Raw genomic sequence first — 15179 nt, 5'->3', positions numbered from 1 at the left:
AGCCGCATTCTTTATTTATTTGATTTATATTCTGCTTTTCGGCATGTCAAAGCAGATTACGTTCAGGTACCGTGGTTATTTGAGTTCCCATGGAGAGGCAGCAGGGTTAACCAGAAGTAGGACCTTGGACTGCTCTCAGGTGTAATGGTGGGGAAGATGGCAGGTTGCCAGTATGAGCAATGGGATGCTTAGCTGCACATAGGATACAGAGGGATTTCCTGCAGGCAGTCAGGCTTGTATGGCCACTGGTGGGAGATCCCTTTAGCTTAGTGGCCGATGGTAAGGTGAAGGAAGGCCCAGGTGCCTTGCAGCTCTGCCTTGGTAATATCACTTGCCTTGCCAAGGGCTGGGGCGTCTGGTAATGACCTGCTTTGTCCTCCGTTATAACTGGCCCTGGAAGAATGATAACTATAGCTACAGTAGTGGGACAGCCAGGCAGACGTGGGTGAGTCTGTATTTCGTTATCTGCCAGTCTTATGATTGGGGTGATAACATTTGTGTCGTATAGCTAGTATGAATTTGAATGTACTTTGTGACTGTATATCCCATCCATTCAAGCTACCTCTGGTCAAGTCTGTGAAATCATTCTGTTAACATGTCTCTGCCCATGAGGTTCACTTCTCTAAATGATTGGTCACTGGCTCTGTCAGTGTTCACCATACTGTTAGCAGCAGCTATAAATAAAAAGATTAACAGTTCATAACAGAGGGAAAGAATATAAAGTCAGTGCAGGTATCGAATAGCAGACAGAGACTGCATAAAGTGGCTTAATGCAGAATGTTCCCTACCTTGTTTTCTGTTTGTATATATACTGCATGACACCAGTGTTCAGATCTCTGGCCTGATTCCTGTCAGCCTTTGCCTGACAGCTCATAGAACAAAAACGCTTACAAGCTGGAAACAAACACATTTGCATATTGTTTGCAGAGAAGAGTTTTGCCTTTATAAATCCTTTGCACAGTGGGGGTCCCTAACTCATTTTGCACTTCAGAAATCATAGCCCTGTTTGTGGATTTGTGCAGCAAAAGAGTTTGCTTTCCAGGCTGTTACTGCATTATCTGAATGGCAGATTTGATGCAATTGGACAATGCAAAGTAATGCACATAGGGAAAAAGAATCCCAACTACATGTTACACGCTGCGGGTTCCATGTTAGGAGTCACCACCCCAGAAAAAAGGACTTTAGAGTCCTTGTGGTCAATACCTTGAAATCTTTGGCTCATTGTACCGCTGCGGTCAAAAAGGCAAATAGAATGTTAGGAATTATTTGGAAAGAATAGAGAACAAAATTGAGATTATTATAATGCCTCTTGTATAGATCCCCGGTGCGACCACACCTTCAGCATTGTGTGCAGTTCTGGTCACTCCATCTCAAAAAAGACATAGCAGACATAAAAAAAGATGCAAAGAAGAGCGACAAAAATGTTAGAGGATGGAAAACTCCCATTATGGAGACAATTGAGAGGGGATATGATTGAAATGTATAAAATCATGAGTGGGGTGGAACCGGTAGACAGTGAGCGGTTGTTTACCCTTTCAAACACTAGGACTAGGGGACACTCCATGAAACTAACAACCGGCAGATTTAAAACAAATCGTAGGAAATATTTTTTCACTCTGCACACAATCAAGCTATGGAGTCTGTTGCTGGAGGTGACTAACACAGTGGGGTTCAAAAGAAGATTGGAGAAGTACCTGAAGGAAAAGTCCATAAACAATTATTCGTCAGATAGACTTGGGAAAGCCAGCGCTTATCCCTGGGGGTGAGATACAAGGAATGGATCACCTATTGGGGGTTTGATGGCTACTTGTAACCTGGATAGGCCATTGTCAGAGACAAGATGCTTGGTCTGACCCAGCAGGGTACCTCTTAAGTTTTGCAAAGTGCTTGTAAGAGAGAGGACAGATAAAGACAGATGGGGCCTGATTCATGTAGGCTTTTCTTTCCATTCTCTCTCTATGGGGATAAAAAGCTTTGGAATCGGGGTCTGTTCAATGACTTTGTGGGCAAAGATTGTGGAGGAGTTTGAAGGAAACATCTGCCTCTTTGTGGATGTTGCTAAGATCTTGAACAGACGGACTGAAGTGTGATCTATGGAAGCTGAGGAGATTCAATGCAAAAAGTTGCCGGATCATGCATTGGGGGCAGAGAAATAAGAGGGAGTGGTGCTCAAGTGGGGGGTTGAAATATCGATGTGTACTAATCGGGAGACAAACCTCATGGTTACTGTGTTTGAGCTCAAGGAAGCAAAACGGCGCTACACGGCGTGGCCAGGGTCCAAGAGATGCTACGATGCATAGGAAGAAGCATAATGGGGGTAAGTGCCTCAAAGCCTTCATTTTGTTTCTCTTCAAGTTGCTGAAGGAGGAAGCTCACAACACACACATATACATGGAACAGAAAGGCAGATGCTCCATACCCAGGGAGACACAGAGAGAAACAAATACCTCATACCAGACAGACACAAGAGACCACAGACAGAGACCACAGACAGAGAGACAGACATGCCACACGCAGACATAGACACTCAACAGAGAGACAGAAACCCAACATCCAGACAGACACAGAGACCACAGACAAAGAATTTAAGAACATAAGAAATTGCCATACTGGGTCAGACAAAGGGTCCACCAAGCCCAGCATCCTGTTTCCAACAGTGGGCCAATCCAGGCTACAAATACCTGGCAAGTATCCAAACACTAAGTAGATCCATGTTACTGATACCAGTAATAGCAGTTGCTATTCCTAAGTCACTTTGTTTAATAATGGACTTCTCCTCCAAGAACTTATCCAAACCTTTTTTAAACCCAGCTACACTAACTGCATTAACCACATCCTCTGGCAACAAATGCCAGAGCTTAATTGTACGTTGAGTGAAAAAGAATTTTCTCCGATTAGTCTTAAATGTGCTACAAAGAGATAGATGCACCACAGGTAGACATAGACACTCCACAGAGAGACAGAAATCCAACACCCAGACAGGCACAGAGAACAGTTACACCACCCCCAGACAGAAGACAGATACACCACCAACAGGCACAGAGAGACACAGGCAGACAGACCACATCAGAAACACACAGATCAACACCCACCAGACAAGTGCAGAGAAACACATTCCACACCACAGCCAACACATTCCTCACCACTATGGTAAGAGCTGGAAAATTTTTCAGAAAACTTAGATGCCAGCCAAAATGTTTTAGGAGCTGAGAAAAACTCCATTTCACTCTGCCCAACTGTTTGCTTTTTTACTGTTTTCAATCATTTTTCCTATTTTTCTCTCCCTTTTTATATTTTTCATAGTTTGCTCATCTTTTTCATTTTCTCATGTTTGATTTGCTTATTATCTTTTTTTATTATACTTTTTGCCTTTATTCTCCCTTCCCTACCTCCTCCCTCTCTCCCCTCCACTTCCTCATTCTCTCTGGCCTTTTTGTTTATTGCCCTCCCCAACTTCACCACTTCTTCTGTAACTCTCTCCCTGGGTAGGGACCCGGCAGATGCAAGAGCTTCTCCCGGGTGAAGGCCTGAGGCTGCCAGGGGCTTCCTAGGTTATGGAATTCCCTGGCCCAGTTCTGCCGCAGAGTAAGCAGCTCCATATCTGGGCCCACCACACCAGAAGCAGCAATTCTTCATGGCCCACTGACAGAGATGCATGGCTAATCCATGGCATGCATAAAATATCATGATTTCTGGCAGCTTCCTCTCTCCTGAGCTTGCAGTGCCTCCACGGCACCAAGACCCAACAGTGTAGCCATTTTTTGATTCCTTGATTGGGCAGCCAGTAGGCCTCTTGAAGCTTGTTCAAGCCTCCCAGTTTGCTCTCCCCTGGTGTAGAGGAAAGCTATACTTGAAGACATCAAATGAGATTTATGGACCTATATAAGACTCCAAGGGGGTTAGATTCAGACGCAACTTCAGGAAATCCCTGCCAAGATTCTGACTGAGCTGGAATCCTAGAGGAGTTGGTTTTGATGGTGTCACTGCCTTTGCTTACTGGTATTTGGATTCATGAGTAATGCTGATTGCTGAGGTATAACTTGAAACCAGAGGCAGTTGAGGGACAAGCATACAAATGCCATAGCTGCCATTGCCACCCACAACCTAGATACTGACACTCTGGGTAGAACATTTCTATCCACCTTCAGAGAAAATAATAATGCGCTAGAAAAAGAGGGGGTAGGACCACCATCGGGAAATATTTCTTCATGGAAAAGGTGATGGATGCATGAAATGGCCTCCTGGGAGAGGTGATGGAGGCAGAATCAGTGAACAAGAAGGCCCAGGATAAGTGCAGAAGAACCTTGACTGTGAGGGGAAAGCCACAGGCAAACTGGGATCTCTGCCACTGTGGCAGGAATGGAAGTGAACATACTAGATAGGCCTCTCAGTGCTTATATTTTCTGTTTCAGATCTTTATCAGGGTGTATGTAGAGATATATTTACCTTGGAGACAGAAGTGGCACACATTTAGCTTACTTCTTTTCATTAGTAGCTCAAGGAGAGCAGCATTCAGATGCAGCAGGCATTTCCCTGTCCCCAGAGGGCTTACAGTCTAAGGGTCTGATTTACTAAGCTTCTTTCCCATAGAGACAGAATGGCGAAAAAGCCTTAGTAAATCAGGCCCTAAGTTTGTACTGAAGCAATGGAAAATAAAGTGACTTGCCCAAGGTCCCAACCCTGGCTTCCCTGTCCTCAGTCTGTTGCTCTAACCACTAGTTTACTCCATTTGCTCCGACACAGAATGTATGTGTTTGTTTTATTAACCCAGAAAGGATGTACGTGATTACAGTGAAAAGCTGTATATATTTGTAGTGCTGTCATAGGGAAGGATGTGTATATTTGTCTGATGACAAATATACACATCCTTCCCTATGTGCTGTAGTTACACAATGTTAGGAAAAATATTTAGGTGTTATAGTGTATAATACATTGAAATTGTCAGTTCAGTGTACTGTGGCAGTCAAAAAAGCAAACAGAATGTTAGGAATTATTAGGAAGGGAATGGCAAAACAGAAAATGTCTTAATGCCTCTGTATTGCTCCATGGTGAGACCGCACCTTGAATACTGTGCAGTTCTGGTCGCCGCTTCTCAAAAAAGATATAGTTGCACTGGAGAAAGTACAGAGAAGGGTGACCAAAATGATAAAGGGGATGGAACAGCTCCCCTATGAGGAAAGACTAAAGAGGTTAGGGCTGTTCAGCTTAGAGAAGAGACAGCTGAGGGGGAATTTGATAGAGGTCTACAAAATCATGAAAGGACTTGAACAAGTTAATGTGAATCGGTTATTTACTCTCTCTGATAATAGAAGGACTAGGGGGTATTTCATGAAGTTAGCAAGTAGCTCATTTAAAACAAATCGAAGAAAATTCTTTTTCACTCAGCGAATAGTTAAACTCTGGAATTCATTGCCAGAGGATGTGATTAGTGCAGTTAGTGTAATAACTGTGTTTAAAAAAGGTTTGGAGAGGTTCTTGGAGGAGATGTCCATAAACTGCTATTAATCAATAAGAAATAGTAGCTTGAGATTTATTTAATGTTTGGGTACTTTCCAGGTACTTGTGATTTGGATTGGCCACTGTTGGAAACAGGATGCTGGGCTTGATGGACCCTTGGTCTGACTCAGTATGTTCTTATGACACAAAGAGTGTTTATATAAGGACTAGTAATGGAGTTAAAGGAAAGCCGCTTTTTACTTCATGCTTGAATCCTGTATTTGTTAATACTGAACCGTTGAGCACAAGGTTATGATATGAGGCTCCGAGAGGTAGGGTTGCCAGCTAGCTCCAGGTTTTCAGTCCTGGTTTTATCCCACTGCATGCAGGGACATGTAGTCTTGTTTTTCTTAAGACTCAAAAAAGGAAAATGAGAACTATAAGACCCTACATGCAATTGGTGTAAATACCAGGAGTGGCCCGACCTGTGCTGAAAAAAATGTAACCCAACAAGAGGGGAGAGTCAGGAGAAAGGTCGGGAAATACATTTTCACAGAAGGTGCTGGGTGCATGGAGGCCAAAATAGTAATAGACTTTAAGAAGATCCTTAGTTGTAAAAAGGTGAAGAGATAGTGAAAGCCCGGCCTAGCAACACATACTGCTAGAATGAATGGCAGGTCATTGTTGAAATGCAACCGGGTCTGTCTGGCAGGCAATGGTAATATTTAGAAATGCTAGCAGATATGGAGGCACTTAAGAATCTGGGTCTGACTGGCAGGTTACGCAGGGGACATCATAGCTCGCTGGTAATGATATCCATGATGACAGAATGAGACTGTCTGGCAGGCGGCAAGTACAGGAATATCCCAGGTACCAGGTCACCCGCTGCTGCCTGGGGAGAGGAACGGGCAGAAAGGGGGCTGCATGTAAAATAAAAGCAAAAAGTGAAAGAACCAAAAATCCAAACATGAAAAAGATGTAAAATAAGCAGAAAAAGTTATGCAAAAGTAAAAAAAAAAAAAGTGGGGATCAGAGGATGTGCTTGGCTTCTAGAACCTGGCACCTCTGTTCTCAGAAAATGCTTCATTTCTTGGTAATAACTAGAAGTCTGAGCGGGAACATAGCCAGGTCCGTCTGGCAGGTTGTGCAGGGGACCTAGAAGGCCTGATGTTTGGGCAACAACTACTGTAGTATTGCTAGCCATTAAGATTATTGCAAAGCCTTGTAGGTAGACAAGGAAAGGAAGGGAGATTTGGGATGCTCACAGAAATCCTAGCGGCCTTCCCTCTTTGGCTGGCAGCTGGGATGCAGGTGTGACTGGGCAGACTGAACTTGTCCTTTGGCCTTTTTTTCTGTTATCATCTGTGTTACTATGCAGGGAAACATTGAGGAGCCCTCAGGAGCTTCAAGGTTGGAAACTTGAGGGGCTGATGGATCTACAGGTGTTTTACATTTCCTGCGTATCAATCAGCTGCTGCCTTGCTGAATGAGTGAGGAAAGAGTTAATTCCGTGCTTGCCTGCATTGGACCAAGGCCCAGGACTAATGTTTCCCTCTCTCCCTCTGTGTCCTCTTTTGTTCTCTTTCTCTCCTCAGTGTTTCTCTCTGTTTCACTCTCAAACTCTAGGCCTTTCACTTGTTCCTATCGTCACCCTCAACCCCAGGCCCCAAGCCCCCTTCCTTTACCCCCATCCTGCACCCCAGCTGTGGCAGACAGGCTCCCCCCGTATCCAGGACACAAGCACATCTGCACTCCTTTCCCTGAGCCCTCCTGCTCCTTCTTGCTTTCTCTCTGGTGGTTGCACCCCTGCTTGAGGGAGTGGGGCTGGGATCAGCACCCTCCTGAAGGCTTTCCTTTTCAGCTCTCAGGGGACTTTTTCTTTCCGTATTGGAGTTTTTTTGGGTTTTTTTTATTTTCTGTTCTCTTCTGACCTCCCCTTTCTGGCACAGCCCTGGTGTTGGCACAACATTTTCCGCCATTGTTCCAGCGTGCGCAGACACACACACAGACACACACACACACACACACACACAACCATTGACTCATTCCTGCCCTGCGCTCTGTGTCTCTTTTTTGTATGTCTCTATGTATCTTCTTGTCCGTCTGTCTCCCTCTCTTTTTCTCTCTTTGCCTGTCCATGACATTGTCTGTCTTTCTTTGTAGCTATCCCTCTCTCTCGTGCCACACTCCCTCTGTCCCTTTCTATTTTTCTGTTTATATCTTCATCTCTTGTCTGCCTCTCTGGCAGTCGGTCTCTCAGACAGAACTAGCGGGTGGGCACGGAGGCTCTCACCAGGGCACACATTTTGCCAGAGCTGCCTCCTGACATGCCTGATTAATGTCAGTGTTGTAAAAAGCTGACTTTAAAAAAAAAAAAAATGTTCTTTTTAAAATCGTCTTGACCTTTTTTTTTTCTGAACTATTCTTCCTCAGCACAAGGACCATAAAATATAAAGCCAACAAATTAGAGCCCCGAGGCTTGCCAAGAGAGGCAGAACGTAGAGGGAAGCAGAGAGAAGATACGACACGGACTCCAGTCACTCTGTCGCCGGCATGAGAAGGCGCCCTGGGATCCACCTGCATAATGACGCAGCCAGCTCTGGGGTGAGATATCTACTCTCCCTCCTTTACCTCTCCCTCCGTACCACCCTTGGAGTAATCGGCCCTATGTTATTTTAAGGAAAAGGGCGACAGCTTCTTTCAATTTTGTTAGGCCTTTTAAAGGGTAAACTCCCTGCTTCTGCCCCCACCTCAAAGGATGAATGGGTCACCCCTCTCCTTCCCGAAGGGATCCAGAAATATTTTCATGGAGGCACTTAGCCCGTTTCTTTGCTCCGTTATCCTGAGCACGGCACCAGCGGCATTTGGGATCTGAAAGTCCCAGACGGAGGAATATGCGGGGGGGGGGGGGAATCCTTGGGCACCCTTGCCCCTGTCACACTTTTATTTTGCCTTGGCCTGGTCTCAAACTTTCTGGTTTCCCTCTGCTTTGCACTTTTCAGGCGGGGGGACAGGGGGTTACATGTTTGCTGTGCTCTGGCATTTTGGCGGGCCCAATGCGTAGTTTCTTCTGCTTTTGGAGGTATCGTCGGTGTATTTTGGTTTAACCATGCGAGGGCTAGGTTTGCTGGAGGAACTGGAAGCGTTTGCTTTTGCGGTACATCGGATATCCCTGGGGTGATGCGTGGACAACAAATCTAAAATGGTGGCCTCCTGAATCTTGTAATATGTCTGCCGGGGCTTAGATTTCATACGCACCCCTGAAGTCCCTCCTCTCTCTTGCTTTCTTTCTTGTTCACATTCTATTTCTCCTTTCGTTTCTTGCCTTTTATTTTTCCTAATTCTTTTTGGCTTGCATATTCTTTCTTGCCTGTATCCTCTTATTCTTTTTTTAATTTTCCTGTTCTTTATTTCATTTCTCTTCCCTCTACATTTTCTTTCATTCTTCTTTCTCAATCCTTCCTTTTTCATCTCTTCTCTGATCATTTCTTTCTGTTCTCTCTCAATTAGATTTTCCTCCTTCCTCCTTTTCTCTTGCTTCTTTCTTCCATGGAAACATAGTAAATGACGGCAGAAAAAGGTGACCCAACCCATCCGGTCTGCCTTGCTATCCTGTCCGTACTGCCAAGGATAAATCCCAGCTTCCAGCCATAGAATCTGACCATCTACAAGCTTTCTCCTTATCCAGGGCAGTCTTTCTGTCTTCCTACTTTGTTCTAGACAGAAGAGCACAGAGGATCCCTAGTAAGTTCCCTTCAGTACTCGCCTTTCCTCTGCTTAACTACAAGGTTCTGTGGGCTGCAACACATGCTATTGCTCCTTGTGATCTTGGGCAAGTCACTTCTCGATTGCCTCAGGTACAAACTTAGGGCCTCATTTACTAAGCATTTTTTCCAGAGACACATAATGGGAGAAAAGCCTTAGTAAATCAGGCCCTTAGATTGTGAGCCCTCTGGGGACATTGAAATACTACAGTACCTGAATGTCATCCGCTTTGAAATTTCATGAAAGGCAGAATATAAAATCAAAAAATTAAATTAAATAGCCAACAGTGCTTGCATGACCATTGCCCAAACATCCGTCGTTTTCTGTCCTTTGTGTAACCTGGCAGACCGAACCGGCTATGTGAGTACCTGCGTTTCCTCTTATATTTCCAGTTATTATAGAGCTTGCACCCTGCCAGATAGACCCAGCTGCTAGTCGAATTTACCATCACATCCTTGCCACATAGATACTTCTGTTACCTTTAGGTCTTTTAACATTTACATAGTAACATAGTAATGATGGTAGAAAAGGACCAAATGGTTCATCTAGTCTGCCCAGCAAGCTTCTCATGGTAATATCTGCCGCACCATGTAGGTCACCCAAGGCTTTTCTTAAGGGTAGTCCGTGCAGTTACTCCATTCCTTATGACAAGGGTAGAAATATTTACAATCAAAAACCAAGCAACTGTCAAAACCATAAAAAATTATTGCTAGAAACATTTTTACTGGATGAGGAGCCTTCCAGAAAATTCCAGCAGTGCTGACTTTCTTTGCTTTTGGACTTGACCATAGAAGCAGTCCTGTGCTTTTTCCCCTTATGTCTGCATATCAGTGCCCCCAGACCGTAAAGGTTGGGGCCCGTGTTGGTTGACGTCTGAATCCAATTCCCCCCCCACCCTGCCGTCAAAACAGAGATGTCACAGTTATGTCAAAAGTATCAAGGCTTATTGGTTGAGGATAATAATCCGCGTGCTTTGATAAGGGTAGTAACTGTCACACCAAGCGGATTACCCTCAAGCACTCTTTTCTTCATTTCAGTCTTCTAGCCTTTAGGGACTCTCAGTATTTATCCCATGCCCTTTGAATTCTTTGACTGTGTTTGTCTTTACCACCTCCTCCAGAAGGGCATTCCAGACATCCACCACCCTCCTCCATGAAGAAATATTTTCTGATGTTGGCTCTGAGTCGTGACCCCTAGTTCTACTGTTTCCTTTCCAATGGAAAAGTTTGTGCATCATTAAAACCTTTCAGGTATCTGAAGGTCTGTATCATATCTCCTCTGCACCTTCTCTCTTCCAGGGTAAACATATTTAGGTCCTTCAGCCTCTCCTCATAAGTCATTTGATGGAGACCCCATACCATTTTGATCATCCTTCTCTGGACTCCTCCATTCTGTCTCTGTCCCTTTTGAGATACGGTCTCCAGAATTGAACACGTACTCCAGGTGAGGTCTCACCAAGGACCTGTACAAGGGGATTATCACCTCCTTTTTCTTACTAGTTATTTCTTTCTCCATGCAGCCCAGCATCCTTTTGGCTTTAGTTATCGTCTTGTCACATTGCTTCCCTGTCTTCAGATCGTTAGACACCCCAAGGTCTCTCTCTTGGTCTGTGCACAACAGCCCTTCACCCCCATCACGTACAGCTCTTTTGGATTACTGCACCCCAGATGCATGACTCTGCACTTCCTGGCATTGAATCCCAGCTGCCAAATCTTCAACCATTCTGCAAGCTTTTTTAAATCACTTTTCATTCTCTCTACTCCTTCAGGCATGTCCACTCTGTTTCAGATCTTAGTATCATCCGCAAACAGACAAACTTTACCTTCTATCCCTTCCGCCAGGTCGCTCACAAAGATATTGAACAGAACCGGTCCCAAAACTGATCCCTGTGGCACTCCGCTTCACACTGTTCTTTCTTCAGAGTAGGCTCCATTTACCATTACATGCTGTCTCCTGTCTGTCAACCAGTTTGTAATCCACACCACCACCTTTGCCCTCACTCCCAAGCTTCTCATTTTATTCACAAGCCTCCTATGCGGGACCGAACCAAAAGCTTTGCTGAAATCCAAGTAGATCACATTGAGCGCTCTTCCTCGATCCAATTCTTTAGTCACCCAATCAAAGAAGTCACTCAGATTTGTCTGACAGGACCTTCCCCTGGTGAATCCATGCTGCTTGGGGATCAGCAATTCTCCTGACTCTAGATAGTTCACTATTCTTTCCTTCAGCAGAGTCTCCATTAATTTTCCCACCACTGAGGTGAGGCTAACCGGCCTGTAGTTTTCAGCCTCCTCTCTGCTACCACTCTCGTGAATCAGGATCACCATTGCTCTTCTTCAATCAAGTGGCACCACTCCCATTTTCAGGGATCTAGAGAATAGGTCCTTCAGTGGACCCGCCAGCACATCTCTGAGCTCCCTCAGTTTCCTGGGATAAACCTCTTCCTCTCATTTCATATTAACCTCGTTGCCATACATTCTAGCAGCTCCAACATCCATTGTGGAATCAGGTGAGTGTGGCACTGTGAGTGCTTAAATATGTGCCACTAGGTCATGCTTTCTGCTCTCTCCACTTTCAGCAACTAAGGATCCCCTATTCTTATCCCAGGCTCTCTTAAATTCCATTAATGTTTTAGCTGCCACCACCCATCCCGGAAAGGTATTCCATGTATCCACCACCCTTTGCATGAAAAAATATCGTGACATTTCTCTTCAATCTGCCCCCTCAGAACCTCATTTTATTGCCCCTTTGTTGTAGAACATCCTTTCCCTTGAAACAGGTTTTCTTCTTTTACCTTAGTACTACATTAGAGGTATTTGAATGTCTCAGGTCCCCCTTGGCTCTCCTGTTCTTTAGGATATACATTTTGATTTCTAAGTCTCCTCATAGGGCTTCTGATGCAGACCCTGCACCATTTTAGTAGCCCTTTTCTGGACCGCTTCAATTCAGTCCTGGCCCGTGGAGCATGCTTTGCCAGCCCACCAAATATCCCCTGCCCATGGAACATTTTTTCACTTAGCGCATAATTAAGCTCTGGAATTCATTGTCAGAGGATGTGGTTGTGGCGGTTAGTGTAACCGGGTTTAAAAAAGGTTTGGAGAAGTCCATAAACTGCTATTAATTAATAAGCAATAGTAACGAGATTTATTTAATGTTTGGGTACTTGCCAGATACTTGTGACTTGGATTGGCTACTATTGGACAAGGGATGCTGGGCTTGAATGGACCCTTGGTCTGACTCAGTATGGCATATCTGATGTTCTTATGGCCAGATTGGCCCAGAACAGATAGCTCTTTTTTTTAGTTTTGGCCCACATGTATGGAGTGGCAGCACAGCAAATGCTGTAGTGCTGGCAGGGGTCCTGACATGAGAGGATCCATGAGGCACGGCAAATATAGAAGTGCTGGCGAGGTTCCTAACCCCTGACAGCAGAAGAAGAAGAAAACACCTGGCTAAGTGTGGAGGGGGAGGGGGAAGGGAAAGGAGGGAGATGGGAGGGTGGTGGGTGAAAGGGAAGGAAGTGTGAGTATGAAGAGAGTAAGGCAGGGGTGCGAGGGGATAAGGGGTGGATGAAAGGGGTGAAAAAAGGGAGTGGAGTAGAGAGAAAGTAAGCACATATAGATGTGTGAGTGGGAGGAAATTTTCCACAAACACACCACCCTGCCGTTCGCTCACCCCACACACTCCCATGGGGCATGTGCTGGGGATGGAGGGAGACAAGGAGTAGAGTTCCGGGCTGTGGCAGGGTTGCTGATTTTGCTAGAAATATTCTTACTAACACTTTCTGCCATACCTCTGTAGGAACCATACCATCTGCCTTCTCCCTTCCCCAATATTTCATAATCACTGAAAGAAGCAAAAAATGCAGAGTAATGCATTTAGCACGCAAAAGCCAAAAGGAGAGATGCAGTATTGGAGGTAAAATTCTTCTAAGCACAAACGAAGAGTTGGATCTGGGGGTGATTGTATCTGATGACTTTAAGGTGGCCAAACAGGTAGATAAAGTGATGGTAAAAGCCAGAAAGATGCTTGGCTGCATAGGAAGACGGATGGTCTGCAGAAAAAGGGAGGTGGTATTGCCCTTATATAGGTCCCTGGTGAGACCTCATTTAGAATACTGTGTACAATTCTGGAAATTGTCCCTTCTAAAGGATATAAACCAGTTGGAGTCGGTCCAGAGGGTGGATATTAAATTGGTCAATAGTCTTTGTTCTAAAGATCTAAACATGTATACCCTAGAGGAAAGGTGAGATATGATAGAGGCATTCAAATATCTCAAAGGTTTCCATGCACAGAAAGGAGGCTCTGTAACACGGGGTCATAGAATCAGAATGAAAAGGGGTAGACTCAGTAGTAATCTTAGGAAATATTTCTTTACAGAGAGTTGGTGGAGACAAAAACAGTATCTGAATTCAAGAAAGCATGGGATAAATATAGGGGATCTCTGAGGGAGTGATGGGAATTATAAAGCTAAATTAATCAGGCAGATGGGCAGACTAGATTGCCCCCTCAGTCTTTTTCTGCTGTTACGTTTCTCTGTTTTCAATTTTCTAGTCACCCAATAAAGAAATTGATCAGATTCATCCAATACAATCTCAGTCTTGAAAATCCCATGCTGTCTTGGATCCTGCAAATTACTGAATTCAAGATGCATCTCCTTCAGAAGAGAATTTTCCTACCGCCAGAGTCAGACTAATGGGCCTGTATTTTGCAGTTTCCTCTTCATTACCACTTGTATAAAGAGCGACAGCATCTGCCCTTGTTTAGGCCTACCGAACCACAGAGGTCAATGGAACAGTTCCTTCAGTGGACCCGTCAGAACCTCTCTGAGCTCCCTTCATATTCTAGGGCATACCCTGTCCAGGCCCATGGCTCTGTCTACTTCCAGTTTTCCTAGTTCCAGATAAGTACAATCTACCATAAGTGGCTTGACACAATCATATGTAGCCTCGGGCCTTTTTCACTGAAGTAGGTCTTCCCTTTTCTTTTCTTTATTTCTTTTCTCTTCTTTATTCTTATTTTTCTCTTCTCTGGTCTTTTTTCTACCCTCTTCATATTTCTTTCTTCTTTCCTCCCATTCCCGGACTGAATTCTCCCAGTGGTAGTGATTACTTGTAAATGAGGCCTCAGGACTCGGGTTACCTTATTGGGAGGTGAATCCTCAGTTTTCAAGACTTCTGGTGTTCTGAACATTTTTCTTCAACTCACGTGTGACTTTAGGCAATCATAGATGGCAAATGGGAAGCTGAGACCAAATCAAAATGTGTCCCTGTAGAAGACGAATGAAGGGAAAAGTATTTGAGAGGAGGTTTCAAATTCTTTGGCAGTAAACCAGGGGCAAATTTATTTAAGTGCAGTGCAGCATGGCCATTAACACGGAATACAGCAAAATGGCTTGTGAGCAGCAAGCAAGCAAGCAGAGCAAAGTAAAAATGGCCACAGTCTTAGGTCCAGACTGGGAAGGTGCAAAACCTTCAGGTCCCATCTGGTTCTGGGGGATAAGGCTTTTGCAAGATGGCATAGGATGACAATCCTTTAGTTCCTTCATTTTCTGGGTTTCTTCTGGATTTTAAGAACAGGGCTCCTGTAGGATTGGTGTAGGTTAGCATTTCTGTAACTCATCCTTCTGATCTGGAGGGTTTCGCTAGATTGTATGCAGAGAAGCAAATCTTCAGGCCCCCTTATCCAGGCAGCACGTATAACGTAGTCTTTATTTTTAAGTCCTTTTCTCAGAGCACTCCCAGTAGAAGGCAAGGGGCTGCCTGCAGATGCTGCAGAGTAGGAGAAAAACTGGCTGCGTCTCTGGATTACGATTCTTCTGGTGGGGAGCAGCAAAAGCTGCAAGACCCAAGGGGATAACTCACACAGTATGTCAATAAAAGCAGCGCACAGAGAAACGGAGCAGTTACACTGGCCACCATGCACAAGGGACCACTATTGCCCCTTCCTGACTTGGCCTCTGAAGCCAAAGCAGATTG

At 44.7% G+C, this 15179-nt stretch overlaps 1 long non-coding RNA gene across 1 annotated transcript in view; it reads left to right on the top strand.

Moving 5' to 3' along the window:
• The window catches only part of LOC115076014, a 327067-nt gene that overhangs the window by 228833 nt on the left and 83055 nt on the right, over positions 1-15179 (top strand). The window contains exon 3 of the long non-coding RNA XR_003852673.1: positions 7870-8040. This is a non-coding gene — a long non-coding RNA (uncharacterized LOC115076014). The remainder of the gene's footprint in view (positions 1-7869; positions 8041-15179) is intronic.

The sequence above is a fragment of the Rhinatrema bivittatum genome, chromosome 14 (assembly GCF_901001135.1).
Source record: "Rhinatrema bivittatum chromosome 14, aRhiBiv1.1, whole genome shotgun sequence".
In the NCBI taxonomy this organism is placed as follows: Eukaryota; Metazoa; Chordata; class Amphibia; order Gymnophiona; family Rhinatrematidae; genus Rhinatrema; species Rhinatrema bivittatum.
The sequence above is the reverse complement of the archived record's forward strand: the minus strand, read 5'-3'. Positions and strand labels throughout refer to the sequence as shown.